Raw genomic sequence first — 17,925 nt, 5'->3', positions numbered from 1 at the left:
ATATGCATCATCCAATTTATAGGTTTGTTTACTACTTTTTTATTTAATTTTTTGAAAATTTTGTTTGTAGTTGAGTAATAAATCGACCAACTTTTGTTTAGGGTCTGAAAAACATAAAATCACTCTCTAATGGTTGAATCTAAGAGGATTACACGAGTGCAATTTAATCAACAATTTTCTAACGACTTTTCATCTTTCAATATATATATTACTCAAGAAATAACGGACAATGTAGGATCCATTATTAAAATAACAAAATAGAGATGATCATAGAGTTGGTGTTTTCATCTTTTTATATCACTATTAATAAAGGAAAAAAAATTAGGTGTAGAAGATTTTTAAAACTTGTTGAAGACCAAGTTGAGGGTAGAACAATTTTCAATTAGTTTGTTTTGTATTTATAGTTCATTTTTAGAATTTGGTATTCCTTCTCAGTTTGTATTCAAATCACTATATATGTTATCAATATTTGTATTTATTAAAAATTTCGTGTTGCATAGTTTATAAATCTTGTATTTGTCCTAATTTGTATTCATCCCAAAAGTATGTCAGTTAGGTATGTATTTTATTTATAGGAAGAACAATTTTCTATTATTTTGTTTTATTTTTAGGGGTACTGCACAAGTACCCCCTCAACCTATGCCCGAAGTCGCAGAAACACACTTATACTATACTAAGGTCTTATTACCCCCCTGAACTTATTTTATTAATAATTTTCTAGCGCTTTTCGACCTACGTGACACTATCTTGTGGGCCCAGCGCTGGTTGATTTTTTTTCTTCAAGCTAGTGCCACGTAGGTCGAAAAAAGGTAGAAATTACTTATAAAATAAGTTCAGGGGGGTAATAGGACCTTATTTTAGTATAAGTGTGTCTCTGGAATTTCTGGAATAGGTTGAGGGTACTTGTACATTTTCCCTTTTTTTTACAATTTTTTCTTCAAATTTTTGTATCTTTTCTCAATTCGTATTCAAACTACTATGTATGCTATTAATATTTGTATTTATTCAAAATCTTATGTTGCATAGTTTATGAATCATGTTTTTCCTAATTATATTCATCTCGAAGGTAAGCCAACTAGTTATGTATTTATTTAAGAATGATTGCAACAAATATTCTCGTATTCTTTTTCAATTTTATATTTCATTATCACTTTTTCATCATATTATTTTTATATTTATACACCATTATACAAAATGCAATATAAATACTACAATGAATAGAAATACAAATAATATGCATATTTGAATGAATACGATTTAGGAAAAGAAATATTCTGAAGAGAAATAAATACTGAAAAAATATACGAAAACAAATATGTTTCTTAAATAGCTACAGATTTATTTGGCATACATGTTGGAATGAATACAAACTAATCAAGAGATACAAGTTTCATTATACAAAATACAACACGAAAATTAGAATGAATACAAATACAAATGGTATACATGTTGGAATAGATACGATTTAAGCAAGGTTACAAAATTCTAAAGAATAAAATAAAATACATTGTGAGAAAAATATTCCAAATAAAATATAAAACTATAGGTTTACAAATTTCTAAATTATAAAAATTTAAATTTAATTGATAAAACTATAACGTATTATCATAAAGTTTCATAATAATTAGTGAAAATTGGATACTGAATTTTTTGATTCCGTGATTTTCATAACAATAATTAGTGAAAATTGGATATTGAAAATTTTATAGATGTGGTACTTCTTTAATTCCGTGATTTTCATAATAATAATTAGTGAAAATTGGAAATCTTTCTTTGCAAATAAAAGTGTTTAGAAACAAAAAAGATTAAGAAAATTGGATATTTATTTTTTTAGAACAATGTGAAATGCTTGTTTTTAGAACATGATGAAAGAAGAAGAAAGAGATGGAAGTTGGTGTATTTTGATAAATTGTAACAGATGAGACTCTTAAGCATTTGTTCCTTTTTAAAAAAAATTCTCTCTCCTAAATTCCTCCAATCTGTTATATAAGAATTGTATTCTTTAAATAAAAACATAAATAAGATACATAACAAACTAAAATTTTGACATTTTTACTAAATATTGAAGTGTTGCTAATGAGCCCTCTTAAATATTAAAATATTGACATTTTGAAAAGTTTTCCATTAAAAATTAATTAAAATTACAATAAAATAGAATACTAAAACTAATAACAGGAATCTATACTCGAAGTCTTAAACCATGCGTATAAATAGCACAAAGTTCAAATCCTCACATAAAATTTACATTTTTTTAATGACTCTTCATTACTTTCTTCTTGTTGTTACTTGAGTTTGATGTTCTTGAGGCGAGGGTCTTTTAGAAACAACTTATCAAGCTCCATGAGATAGTGATAAGATCTAAGTACACTCTACCCTCCATAGACCTCACTTAGTAAAGTTTCATTAGCATGTTGTTGTTGTTGTTGTTATACCTATAATCTTTAAAAAAAAATTACAGTAATTTCAAATTAAATTCATACAACCAAAATTTTACCTGAAGTCAAATGTAATGCATTATTAAAAGTAAAAATTTAAGGAATCCCATAATGTAATTCAATAATTACATTTTGTCCCGACAAATTTAGTATTTACAAAAAATCCCTTAAATTTGTTGTGCCGTGATACTTTAGACTCTAGTGATACATGGTAAATGATACATAGTAAGTTTAAACTGTTAAGAAAAGAATGGGGAAAAAACGGTACATTTAATGTTGTTACTAAAACAGCTTAATTTACGGTAACAGATCATTAATCAACATAAAATCAGCACGTAATTGGATATTAATTTCAAATTTTGAAAATCAAAGATTATATCATTTGAATACATTTTTTATGAACAATCTGTTAAATTTCGAACTACAGTAATTTTATTGTTGTTACAGTGGATTTTTCAAGATGAATACTTCGATTTTGAAATACATGTATCAGTACATCGACTAAACACTATACACACTGATTCTATATGTATCATCAAGCACAGTTGATGACGCAGTTATTAAACTTAGTGAATGATACATTATAACAATTTTCAAAACATGTATCAGTACATCAACTAAACAACTAATACCTTACTGATACATGATATCAGTTTTCAGAAATTCATACTACATGAAAAACATGTGATACATATTTACTACATGTATCAGTGCATTGACTAAACATTATAACATGTGATACATATCTAATACATGTATCAGTACATCGACTAAACACTGTACACACTGATTCTATATGTATCATCAAGCACAGTTGATGACGCAGTTATTAAACTTATTGAATGATACATTATAACAATTTTCAAAACTTCATGATACATATAAAATATTATGATACACAACAAATTCATGTATCAATTCATCATCTAAAACACTGTACACACTGATTCAAAATGTATCAGCAAGCACACTTGATTCCTTAAAATTTTTACTAATTTCAACAACAGTTTTAAGTACCAAAATACTAACCCGAGACAATGTAGGCCTAACAACAATGTTTGCTGCTTTTTTTTTTCTTTTTTTGTTGTATTTTGACAGCCTTTGATTTTGATGTTTCGCCAGAGTCTTTGTTTGAATCCTTCTGAAGATTCATAGGATCATGCAAAGACTTTTTCCTATTTTCTTTCCAATTTTCATCGTCAGAATCATATATCCTTCTATTAATTAACGGATCCATTATTATGATGTAATATAACAATTAACAAAAACAAAAAAGAGAACAAAAGAAGAACTGATGATGGATTAAGAATAAAAAGATGTTGGTTTAAGACGATGATGGATTAAGAAGAAAAAGACGATGATGGATTAAGAAGAAAAAGAAGAAACCAATAAAATTTGCTGGGTTAAGAAGAAGAAAGACGATTATGGAGAAAGAAGAACTGAAACGTGATGGAGTAAGAACTGAACGGGAGAGAAATTGTCCAAATTTTTGAAATTTCAATTTTTTTGAATTTTGAAATTCAAAATTTCAAAATTGGGTCTTTTATTTAAAATTAATTAAAATTAATAATTCAAAATCCAAAAACTGATTTAAAAGGTTGAGCGTTTTAATGGAGAAAAATCAAAATCCAAAAACTGATTTAAAAGGTTGAGTGTTTTAATGGAGAAGAAATAGGCATTAAAATGGGTAATTGTGTATTATAGGAGAGAGAATGTTATGTATCTATAAAGTTACACTAAAATTTTAAAAAAGGGAATTATGTAATATTTAAAAAAAGAAGGGAAAATTAGAGAATATAAAACTTATAGTTGTGTATTTAAGTTATTTTTCCTTATTAAAATTATTTTGTTTGTGATATTTATATGCATGGTTTATGACTTTAAGTTTAAATTCTTGTTGTTAGTTTTAGTGTTTTATTTTATTATAATTTTTAATTTGATCTACGGGTTGGCCCAACTCATATAGTTCAAGCCCCAGAGCTAGTTATTTAACCGATATGCATATACAATTTACCTTTCTTCCCTCTCTCGCTCACCTTTGTCCTATCTCTCTCAATCTCGTTCCCTTCTCTCCTCCCTCTCTCAATCTCGCTTGACACACACACACACACACACACACACACACACATATATATGTATACACACACACAGTTATCTGACTGATATACATATACAATTCATCTCCTTTCCCCCTCTCGCTCGCCTCTCTCCTCCCGCTCCCAATCTTGATCGCCTCTCTTCTCCCTCTCCTAATCTTGCTCGCCTCTCTTCTCCTTCTCCCAATATTGCTGGCCATATACATTACATATGTATAACATATAATTATCCAACCAATATATATACACAATTTGCCTCTCTCCCACTCTCTGCCCTCTCTCACTTGTGTCTCTCCTCTCTCTCCCAATCACGCTCGCCTCTCTCCCCCCTATAACATGTAGTTACAAATTGTAATTATCAAACTATAGTTGTGATGAGTAATTAGGCTATTTTTGAGTGGCTATATGTGAAAGTTCAACTTCTTACAATTATAAACGGTGTGTATTTAAATTTTAATTTATGTGACAAAATATTTTATATTGACTTGTATTTCCTTAATTTGTAAATTGTGACAGTCGCACGTGATTGCATCTATGCTTTAAGTAAACGCATTTGATATAAGCGATTTACGGCTCTTTGTTTAGGGAAACAACACTTGACCTATTTAACCTGCTTGTCCTCCCATACACTTTTTCTTTTTGTTTATTCTTGTTAAACTTACATACACAAAGATGTCATTAGGATAAAAGAAGGATAATTAGTTGTTACAAATAATATTAGATATATTTTAAGAATTATATAAATAATACATCGAGTTTAGTCAGAAAACTATTTGTTCATGTGATTATTTTTTCATATATATACTTTTTCAATAGTTTAGGTATGAAATTAAAAAAAATATTTTAGATGTGTTTTTGACACATCTCTTTATTTTATATATATTTCTTCAATTAGAACTTTCCACATTATGTTTAAGACCGCATGAAGGACATTTCGATATATTTAATTACTAAATTTTAATTTTTTTAAATTTTGTGTCAAGTAATAAAAATAAGTGAAATTGAATTGGATAATGGTACAATGGGTTGCCAAGCTACAAGCATACATAAATATTCTGATCACCTAAGAAACAATTATCAGAGTTGATGAGTATGGCAGACATATAAGGTGAAGGTCTATTGATACATCAAATATTGAAAAAGTTGATGAATGTCTTTGAAGGTCTAGAGTTGCATCATCGCACGTGGAGGCCTGCCTTACATACTATACATGAGGTCAATTAAATTAATCTGATTAGTTAATAATTGTATTGTTATTTTGCATTGAACATAAAGATTTTTCAGAAATATCAATTTGAATATTTTCACTATTTGTTCCCATTTTCTCATGCAACAGTCCAACCAATCCAACATAGTTAGTTAAGGTACACATGCTAATAATCGTTTTAGCACATTCTATATACTTGAATCAGTTCATATCAGTAATTATTTCATCACATCAATTCAAAGCAATCATCAAATTATGTTCAAAGTTTGCCATCTTTATCCTACAGATAAAAATAAGACATTTTTTAATAATTTATAAATTAGAAAAACAATTGTAAAGCTTTATTAAGAACTTAACATAATACTCTATTAGTCTGTTTCAAAAAAAATCTCCTCTTTTTTTTTGTTAACATTTTAATTTCAACTTTCCACGTGGCAGGTTTACGGCCATAAGATTAAAAGACAGTTTTGTACATTTCACATAACTTTAATTTAGGACAACAAGATTTAAAAGTCTTCTTTATTTTCTTAAACTTCGTGTCAAGTAAAACCATGTCATTCTTTTTAAAACGGAGGGAGTACAATACGTTAACTCGACTTATTTGTACATGATGAAGTTTTCTGAATAATGAGCCAAACTAGTAAAAACTTTATTGAATATTGTTGGAATATGTAAAGCATTCCTTAAGATAAGATTTATTTTATAATCATATGTGGTCAGTTCGAAAAATTGAGAAATATGACTTTAACAGAGTGTCATAATCGACAATCATGTTTTGAAGGTAAAAACATTACTGATAATAATGTTTTATAGCTAAATTTGTAGAATTTGATGACCTGTGATTCGGAGGCGAACTCACACATTTTCATGCAATACAGATTGCCCCCAAACCATTCATTCACGAATTTCAACGTACTGATGGATCATTCTCAAGGATGGAGGTCATGGGCTTGGGAAATGCGCTTTAAAGGAGCTCCCAGCTGAGAACCACCCTTTATGGATGATAGCTTGGAGTGTGGGAGGTTCAATGTTGTGTCTATAAGGGCCTATGAGTTAGAATTGAGAAATGATATTGGGCCGAGTAAAATATTAGAGTGATTTATTTTGGATCCAGACCCAATTAGCATATGGTTTAAAGACAAAATGAGTTGGAAAGAACAGTTAATGCATATTGAAGAAAATGTTTGTCTTCTCCTCTTCTTGTAGAATCTAAGTCCTCATCTCCATTCTTATTCTATCTATAATTGCTCGCTATTTCAATATTTCTATTGTAATTCGGTAGTTTGATTATTTCAATTAGAATCTTAAGGTTGTAATCCTGTTCTAGTGCTCTTATTGATATAGTGAGGATTTCTGTTTGTTACATTAGTGCTTTCATTTTCGTACACTAATGGAAGTGGTGATATTGGAACGATTTTGTGGCATCGGCAATCCAGAAGGCTGGCTTTTTTGGGCAGAGCAGTACTTCAGATTCCTTGGCTTTGACGAGAAGTATTGGTTACCTCTTCCTTCATTCTATCTTGATGGTGAAGCTCTAACCTGATTCAATTGGTTGTTTCGCAAAAAACTATTTTCTGATTAGAAGCATTTCAAGGATAGATTCACCCAACATTTTTGACAACAAACCAACAAAGTAGTGTTGGGGCATCTAACTAATTCTCTGTAGTCCTCTACCTCATACTTTGACACTGGAAACTCACAGACGGACCATGTGTCTGATAAATTGACAGTGAAGTATAAATTTGTAGAGACTGTGGCATTGATTACTAAAAACGATGTTGAAGTTAAACCATTTGAAGAAATTGAGACTCCAAAAATTGGGAATGCAAACTCAATAGAAGCCAATTTGGTACATGAACCTTCTTTCATTACTGAAGATCAAGTGTTCGATGAAATTTCCCACACAACAGTGAGTTCTAACTTTCATGGTCTGAAAGCTATTTTTCATGAGGTTGAACATTTTGTAACTACAGCGGACAAGGTGTACAATGATAACTTCAAGAAAGAAACCTCTTGCTGTGTTGCATGAAACAGATGGATCTAATAGTGATGAGGAGGAAACTTCACACGATAATGTAGTGTTGTTTGAAAAATCTCCTTCACTGCATACATCTGGTTTGTTGGTTGTGTTTGCTTACCTAGTTCCCTGTTGGCATGACTCTCTTAAAGAATTTCACTGGGATGACCAAGTTGAAGTGTCATTTTGCCTTGACTTTCACCAACCCAAATGCAATTGGGTTGATACTGGGCAGGAGGGCAATCTTCTGATTATTTTTTTGTTTGGTATAGGTGCACACAGGATATACGACAGTTTGACTCTGTCTCGAGGGAGTGTCATTTTTCTGGGTGTGATGATGGGGTCAAACACGATTTCTTCCCGTGCATTTCTACAATCTACATTTACTATGATACATGACGAGGTAGATAGTGACCCAACGATTAGTAAAAGTATAACAATATCTTTTCAGGGCAAAAAGATTGTTGAAGCTCTAAGTCTTGGTAACTTTTCTCTGGAGGATGAGGTTTCCATTCCAAAAAGTGCGATGCATTATGTTGAAGTATATCTTGAAGCTGACAATGGAAAATCTATTGAGGAATTCGACGGTCAACATAAGTTGAGTCCATTTCCATTTGCTTTTGCTGCTGATTTTCTGACTGTAACCATTCCAGCAATTGTGATCCTTCTACCTGGGATCCAGGAATACATTTTGAGTTCAAAGCTCTAACAAGTTTTACAGTATACAATGCAAAGGAACTACTATTGCTAAGATGTACTGACTATTTATTCTTAATTACATATTCAAACTCTATGAATATAGTGTGGGATCCTGGACTACAATGGTGTGTAAATTCCTACTTGCTAAATTTGTTCATATGTCTGTCAATTGCATATACACTAGTCTTAAATCGATATTATTATGATGTAAAATATGAGGTTTTGGCGGTCAACTCCAAGCACACATCAGTTTTACATATGGCCAACTCCAAGCACACATCAATTTTACATCTTCACTATATACATGTGCTTGCTACAATGTTACTGGAGTGGGAAGAGATAGTATTCAGGAGTGGATATAAGGTAATATTTTAGGTTGATCCCCCTGCTACAGGCTACACACTTTATGGGTCCTTGAGATGATAGAGTGCGCTGCACATTATAGATTACATCACGGCTTAGATACTCCAATGGTTGTTGTTATCCTCTTGAACAAGTGTATGGTTGCAGGGCAGGTTGTACATGAACTCCATGGTTGCAGGGCAGGTTGTACATGAACTCCATTTGATAATATCGAAGAGTTTTTAGCAAATCAGAGAGAGTGTGGTTGTTGGTTGATGTCAGTTTCAATGCAGAGGTTTGGGGGAAGGTTAGCTTATAACACTATTCATCAACTCTTGAAGGTGAATATTTCAATTGATCATAAAGGAACCAATATGAAGGCAAATGGAGTACGAAGGGAATTGCAGCTCTTGTTAGCCATATTTGTTGGTTGCTATCAGAAAATATGTCAAAGGTCTCCTATGTTGCTGCTAGTATTGCTTCCATAAGTTTGGGTCAAATGTTTAGGTGCATTTCTCTTTTGGACATATTTCAAATTATTAAACATCCCTGCCATGTTCCAAAGCTAATCAGGAATTATGCAACCATGTCTAGACTTCTTCAAGCTGCCAACCAAATTATGATATGGTTCCTACACAGTTTTGCCTGTTCTAGCCGAGTTTATTATACTCCATACTGCCGGATGATGTATCCTGACTCGAACCTTGAGAACAAGGTTCCCTTTGGAGACAGGTGTATTATTGTGAACAAAGCTAGCTCTATTAGGGCCTATAAGTTAGAACTGAGAAATAAGATTGGGCCGAGTAAAATATTGGAGTGTTTTATTTGGGATCCAGGCCCAATTATCATTTGGTTTAAAGACAATAAGGGTTTATGCATATTGAAGAAAATGTTTGTCTTCTCTTCTTCTTCTAGAATCTAAGTCCTCATCTCCATTCTTCTTCTATCTTTAATTACTCTTCATTTCAATATTTCCATTGTAATTCGGTAGTTTGATTATTTCAATTAGAATCTTAAGGTTGTAATCCTGTTCTAGTGCTCTTATTAATATAGTGAGGATTTTAGTTTGTTACATTGGTGTGTATTGTTGTGAACCAAGCTAGCTCTATAAGGGCCTATGAGTTAGAACTGAGAAATGAGATTGGACCTAGTAAAATATTGAACTGTTTTATTTGGGATCCAAGCCCAATTAGCATTTGGTTTAAAGACAAAATGAGTTGGGAAGAAGGGTTTATGCATATTACAGAAAATGTTTGTCTTCTCCTCTTCTTCTGGAATCTAAGTCCTCATCTCCATTCTTCTTTTATCTTTAATTACTCGTTATTTCAATATTTCCATTGTAATTTCGGTAGTTTGATCATTTCAATTAGAATCTTAAGGTTGTAATCCTGTTATAGTGATCTTATTAATATAGTAAGGATTTCGATTTGTTACATCCAACGAGGCAAGAAGGAGTAAAGGAAAGTGTTTCTCCATTCGGTGAGATGCCAGCCACTTTGGCGACTCGCTGAATCCCTTTGGCGAGGGTTCCAGGATCGCCGACTGATCCAATGAGTTGCATAAAAAGGTTGCCCATTCAGCGAGCATAGAGAACATTCGACACATCGCCCTTTGAACCCTAAACCACCGAAAGTTACAGCAGGCCATCCAAGGAGAAGCCAATGAGCAGGGCTCTCGCCAAACTCATTTGGCGGATCGCCCAGTCGTTTGGCGAGCCCGATTTGGCTTGCCCATTGGCCTATTTTAGGGTCACTTTTGGGCTCATTTATGTAACAAGTCCTAACACTATAAATAGGTGTCTTAGGGTTCATTTTAAAGGATACTGATTTTGAATATTGTGGTTGTAAACCTAAACTCCTTGTGTGAGTGTTGAAAGCTTTGTAAGATTTTGTTGAACATTGTTTAGAAATGAGGGTTGCTTGGGTTATTGATTCCCTCGATCTGGTCTTTGTAAGAGTTGGGTTCTTGATGGATTAATGAGGTGAGTCCATTACGTTGCTCTTTATTTCCTCTTTTTGTGTCTATCTATTAATCCGAATTCGGTACTTGTTAGGATCTAGATTGGAGGTTGTTGGAAGAAGTTAAAATTTTCTACTACTTAAGAAAAAACAGAAATAGAAGCAAAAAAAAAAAAATTTTTTTGCAAGACCAAATTATTGTTGCCCTATATACATATTTATAAATATATTCCTTATATATTATTTTAAAAGGGTAAATATGGTTGAATGATTTTCAAAGATAAAAGCCTTGAGTGATTTTATTGATACAAAATTGTTGGAAATCTTATGAAAAATACTTTATCTATAAGTAATTATTATAGCTTGAGACGTGTCAAAAAAAACTGTCCTTAAAGATATTTCAATCCGCTACAGATATATTTCCAAGATTCAATCATCTCTTCTACTATAAAATTAGGGAAAATGCACAAGTACCCCCTCAACCTATGCCCGAAATCTCAGAGACACACTTATACTATACTAAGGTCCTATTAACCCCTGAACTTATTTTATAAGTAATTTTCTACCCCTTTTCAGCCTATGTGGCAGTAACTTGAAAAAAAAAGGTCAACCAGCGTAGGGCCCACAAGATAGTGCCATGTAGGTCGAAAAGGGGTAAAAAATTATTAATAAAATAAGTTCAGGGGGTAATAGGACCTTAGTATAGTATAAGTGTGTCTCTAAAATTTCGGGCATAAGTTGAGGGGGTACTTGTGCATTATCTCATAAAATTATTAGAAGCTTGCTCATAGTAAAATAGGAAGAAAGAAGTTTGAGTCCATCGCCACATCCCAAAAGAAAATTATTTTTGTTGATATTATATCAAGGGAAAGATCAAGAGTAGCAAATTGATGGCTTCAACATCAGCCAACTAACTTCCTTTTGCAGCATAATGATTATTTAGTAATTGAGAAGTTAATGTGCCATTCAATATCAACAAATGAACACCAACATTAAGCAAATTAAGGCTTCATATAATTAAATTAATGTGAGTAATGTAGAACCATAACATTATACTCAACAACAGCATCCCACTGGTCCTATTGAACCAATAAATCTTCGCGTTGGCGATTCCCTGAGCCAACCGAAAAACTCCAAAACCACCAACAATTGGCATTTCACGGTACTTTTGAAATGCATTACAGCCAAGAATACTCAATGTGCTCCCATTATACTTTCCAGTTGTGAACACAAAATTTAGGGTCATGAGCAGGGCACCCTAATCTTGATCAGCTGAACCATAAATCCCTTGGGCTCGACCCACTATTGTCGAGTTAGACTCTGGTCCAACTGTTAGTGGGTCGTCTATCATTGTAACAGACCCAAAAGAAGTTGGGTATTTGGCAGTCATGTTGGATTGGGCTATTTGGACTGCAGTTGGAATTTTCGCACTAACTTTGTCGTGAAAATAGAAATGAAATTTAGTTACCTTTTGCTTTGCATGAGGAAGTTTCTTAAACCATTTTTCAACAGACTTGGAACCTAATTCAACACCTTGAGCCATTGGCATGGCCATAACAAATATGAAGCAAAGCAATAGAACTAGACTTGTTTTTTCCATCTCTTAATTTCTTGAGAAAGAATGCATTAATCGTACACAAAGAGATTGATATTTATATGGAGTGTGTGAGAAGAGGACAAGTTGTAGTATTAAATTAAGATTAAATAATGAATATAATTTAATCAAATTATATTTTTAGTTACTTATTTTCTTAACAAGTAGTTTTGTTAGGTGATACGGCCCACACTTTTTAGAGTTTAAAGTTAGCAGCTTGTACCAGCAATATAACGGCACTCATAGGCTTATCGTGAGTGCATTATTAATTATATTTTAATATTTGTTAGTTTCTCAATATATATATATATATATATATATATATATACACATATATATTATATATATATATATATATATATATATATATGATTTTTTCCAAAATTAAACCTTCAACCTTAACTATGATAAAAAAATATTCACTCAATATATCATATTACAGAATGCCCATTTTCATGACAATTTATATTTTTGTGTGTTTATTCATGTATAACTAGATAAAAGATTCACTCAAAATATCATATTACTTGACCATTTATATTTTTGTGTGTGTTTATGCATGTATAACTAGATCTTATGGAGTAGAATTACTTATATTTAACTTAAATCAACCTAAATGAGGGCGTTCGCTTAATAACTTTATCGGTTTCATTTTATTTCATCTCGATATTAAATATATATTTTTCTACTTTAGTAAATCAACTATTTTAAACCATTTTCTTTTTAATATTATCTTTATCATTAAATAACTTAATAAAAAATTAATAGTCAAATTTAGATTTTCAAAGTGAAACTGTTTTCGACTATAATTTTAATTAATAGTGTTCCCTTAGAAATTTTAAAAAAAATAGTATTATTTTCGACTATAACCTTTGATAGTGTTCAATCTCAGAAATATATATATATATATATACATATATANTATATACATACATTGTATTTATTGATTTATTCATGGGCATAAATAAGCTTATTTTGGGACGAAGAGATACTTTTAAGTTTAAATAATAGAATAATGTTGAGTCAACATGATCCAAATAAAATAAAATTGAGAAAATATTAGTTAATTGATCTACCATGAGATTAACTCCTATCTGACCGTAAATATTGTACCGTTAATTTTACTTTTAGAAATATTTACTTTTCTTAATATATTCATATTTTATAAATATTTAAATTAAAATAACAAAAAAGTATCATATGATAATTTGGACTCTAAATTAATTAAAGAAATTTGTTTAGAATTCTTATTTAGTTACAAAAAATAAGGACTCCTTCACTTTCATCGTCATTATTATTCCAATCTAATTTTTCTTCAACACCATTAAACAACTAAAGACAGATTTCACGTGGATTCTCTTTTAATTGCAAATTAATCAATGAAAACATGGAAATTAATAAAATGGAATCGAATGGACCACGAAAGAGCTGACGTAAAAACTCATTATAATTATGAGCATACGTGCTCATTCAATTGCTTTTTTTCTTTATTATTATAATATAATTATAAGGGTATTTGTTGGAGTGATTTAATTATAAGGATATGTGACAAAGGGGAGTTGTTGGCGTTTGTGTTCAATTTAATATATGCTAAGTTGAAAATCATCTAAAATCTAATTGAGAACATGAGAGTGTTGAATTTTATTTATTATTAGAAGAACTAATAAATCAAGGACAAACATAAATATTGCATGAAGAATATCATACATAATTATTTAATTTAAATACATCTCCGATCTTACAATATTCGTGATATACATTTTTAAATTCTCGTCTAATTTAAAGGGAGTTTTCAACACTTCTATCGGTTTTTTATTAAAAGTTTCATATTCCTACAAAAATTTGAGACCATACTTGAGACCAGTTGCCATGTTATGTTGCTTATCGAGGATATATCTAAAATTTAGTTAGTAAAATAGAAGAGTGTTTTTAAGACTATTAGATAGAACTAATAATTTGAGCCAATTCAAGAAGGTTTCCCATACTTCTCTTTCATTTTTGAGGATATACAATTTTAAGAATATTTCTCCAAATTTATCTTAATCATACACATACATCTTTATTGTGATTGGAGATATTATGTTAACCATTTGTTAGTAACAAAACTATAATTTCAGAGAATATTATTCTTTGACATGCTAGCATTACTCTTTTTATTTAATTATTATTTGTCATTCAGCTGATGATCTGCATGATCATCATTCTACTATGTATAACTTTTTCTGTTTCTAGAAATTTATGGGTTAATTTGTCTCTTAAATAAGTGAACTTCTAATTTTTACTGTAATTCACATCACATTCACACAAAGACATACTCCAACCAAAAAAAAAAAACTCAACGATATTCTGGTAGGTGATATTTGGCCAAAAATTCATATATTTTTCATTCCTTACTTCATAATATGATAATTTTTTAATTATTGTTTTTGAATATTTGTTAAATTAGTTCATCTATGTAGAAATAAAATAAGGCGAAGATAAAGATTTGAGCAAAAATGATTTTTAAAAAAAAAAAGAAAAAAAGAAAAGAGAGAGAGAGGCGGCGAATGCGGGACAAAATGATTGTCCACCACTACGAAATCTGATTTTTTTTAAAAAAAATTATTTTGAACTTTACTTATTTTATTTGTAACTTTTCCTATATTTCATTTCGGGCAATGTTATCAAACTCTTTGCGAGTATCTTATATATTTTCTTCGTTTCCTATATTTGAACTTTAATTAGTGCTACATTTCTTTTTAGTTCGTGCAAAAAGAAAATCTTTTTTTATTTTTTTGACAGTTAATTAATTTTATTTTCCGCATAACATGCAACCAAACAAACATTATTATGTATTTAATATATATTTAAAAAACATTCTATCCCTTCTAGTTTTCTCTATTTACCAAAAATCTCTTAAAAATTTAGTTTACGGGATACATCATGAGTAGTACAGGATACATAAGTGATTATACATTCCAGTTGATAGCTATACGTTTAAGAAGAAAATAATAACGTAAATTTATTTTTAATAACTATAAATGTCATAATTCACACTCGACAGCTTGTAAACTTTCAGTATCATTTGTAAATGATTGATAAATTGAAATTTCAAATTAGAGTACCTTCATCAAACAAAAACTATCTTGATAAAGTTGATCTAGATTCTAAGAACTCGAAAAAAAAACAGCTTTAGAAAATGAATATCTCAATTTTGTTATGACATTCTGAAATTTAGGTAGGCGATGTTAATTAAGGTTGATGGGATTGTCGTTGGACAATCAATTTCATTTATGAATCTGAAAGCGTTGATTTTAGCAGAGTTGGAGATCGACTGTGTTACAAAAGATATTGAAATTCGATACATCGTAGAGGGAAACTCATGTCCATTGAAAATAAAAAATGTTATGGGTGTGAAACTTTATTTGGAAGTAAATAGAAATGCTCCTGGAATCGGCATGTATCTGTTATGTATTGATACAACTAAGAAAATGGTTAGGGAGATACATATTTTTGATTGTTCATCCGGGGAAATCGTATGCGTGGAAGGTACAGAAAGAGATACTGAAGCTCTTGCTCTGGTCAAATCGAGAATTTGTGACTTTGATTATATTTTAGAATTAAATGCTACAAATTACATAATTGATTCCAATGCTAATGTGAAGACAGTGTTGTTGTATAAGGATAAAGGAACACTCATCGCTGTAATGACTAAATATAAAATAAAGAACAACTTCAATTTTTGAGTGAAAAATCAGATAAAAAAAAGGTATTGGAATGTTTTTATCTCTAAATTTGATTTTTTTTCTTTAGATTTGGCATATAATTAGTATAATTCTATTAGTTATTGTGTTTGATACATAAATCTAAATAGTATATCTATCGTAATGATAAGTTTGTCTGTGTTTGCTGATATAAACAAATTGATAATTATTATGATTATTAGTATTGACAATTGATTTAGGTGTGTATTGATAAAATATATTATGTGATAGATAAAAATTTTGTAAAAAAGTGGTTGTGTTCTTTGTTATGGCAAATACATTAGTTATGAGCAACTGTAACATTGCTTTTGTTATTTGAATTAATCCGATGAAAAAATTTGGACAGTTATATGTTGGTTTGCTTCAATGATCATTGTGGATGGAATTTAAAGTCTTTTGCAGAAAGAAATCTGATGTATTCAAAGTGAGATACTTCAATAGTGAACATACATGTCCGATGCGGGATAAGATACTAACAAAAGTACAAGAAATAATTGGATTTATTAGTGGTGTGACTGCCCCTAAATTGTTACGCCTCAAGATGTAATTGAAGATATTCGTGCATTATATGGTGTTGAGATATCATACTAGCAAGCATGACGTGCTAGAGAACGTGCACTAGAAATGCTTAAGGATAAGCCATCAGAAGGATATAAGCAGATGCCGAGATACATATGAATGCTAAATAAAGTATATCAAAATTCATATATAAGGATGCAAAAGACGGAAAATAATCAATTCATGTATCTTTTCATAGCCCTAAGACCGTTGATAAGAGGGTTCGACTACTGCAGGCATGTAGTTGTAGTGGACGCTACACATCTTGGCGGAGCTTACAAAGGTACTTTTCTATCAGCGAACACACTTGATGGTGTAGGTATGACTGTTGTAATACTAATGAACAGTAAATCTTGTTTTATATGTATACTTAATGTATCTTAGTGTAAACGTTATGTATCATAAAGTTAAATGTGTGTTGCTTTGTAATTAGGTTGCATATTGTCATTGGCATATGGTGTTGTAGACACTGAAAATGAATGTTCATGGACATAGTTCTTCGAACAATTCAAAAATGCATTTGGCGAGCATGAAAACATGTGTATTATATCAGATAGAAATGAAAGTATTATGAAGAGTGTAAGCATTGTGTTCCCAAATGTACCTCATTGTGCATGCATATGACATCTTTGGAAGAATGTATGTTCAAGCTTCAAAAGGACTAATAATACACTAAGTGATATATTTTACTCAATGCCAAAGGCATACAGAAAGGAAAATTTTGATAAATTAATGGCTGAAGTGGTGAAAGTTGATCATAGGGTGTATAAGAAGTAGTCAAGAGTTAATTCAATCGTAAACAAAGGTAGAATATGACTTGAAACATCGCAGAGTGTATTAATGGTTGCCTTGTTGATGCACGTAGGTTAACTATAATAGACTTCTTGAAGGAAGCTAGACTTCTATTTGGTAGTTGAAACTGTAAAAATAGAGCAATAACGCCATATACAAAGGACACATTGGGTCGAAGATTTGAGGAGATATTGATTATAAACACATCTAAAAGTTCAAATATGAAGGTATTTATCAATATTCCTAACTTTCTATTTTATGTACTAGAAACTCAGATGATTTTCACTGATAAGCATTGATTGGAAAATGATATATAAATGGCATATTATGTAATGTATCGCTAACTTATTATTAATTTCAGATTGTTCCATCGTCTGAATATATTTTCTCAATTTATGAAGCCGGAAGAATATACATTGTATGTCTTGAGTGGAAAACATGTACGTGTGAAAGGTTTCAACATGATGAGATACCTTGCGCACAC

The 17,925-nt window shown here is 30.7% G+C and overlaps 1 pseudogene; it reads right to left on the bottom strand.

Moving 5' to 3' along the window:
• Positions 1–11,776: 11,776 nt before the first annotated feature.
• Positions 11,777–12,354, bottom strand: LOC107002050 (annotated as a pseudogene).
• Positions 12,355–17,925: the final 5,571 nt, after the last annotated feature.

Source organism: Solanum pennellii, chromosome 10, assembly GCF_001406875.1.
Source record: "Solanum pennellii chromosome 10, SPENNV200".
Lineage (NCBI taxonomy): Eukaryota > Viridiplantae > Streptophyta > Magnoliopsida > Solanales > Solanaceae > Solanum > Solanum pennellii.
Note: the sequence above shows the minus strand (reverse complement) of the source record. Positions and strands in the feature narration are given on the sequence as shown.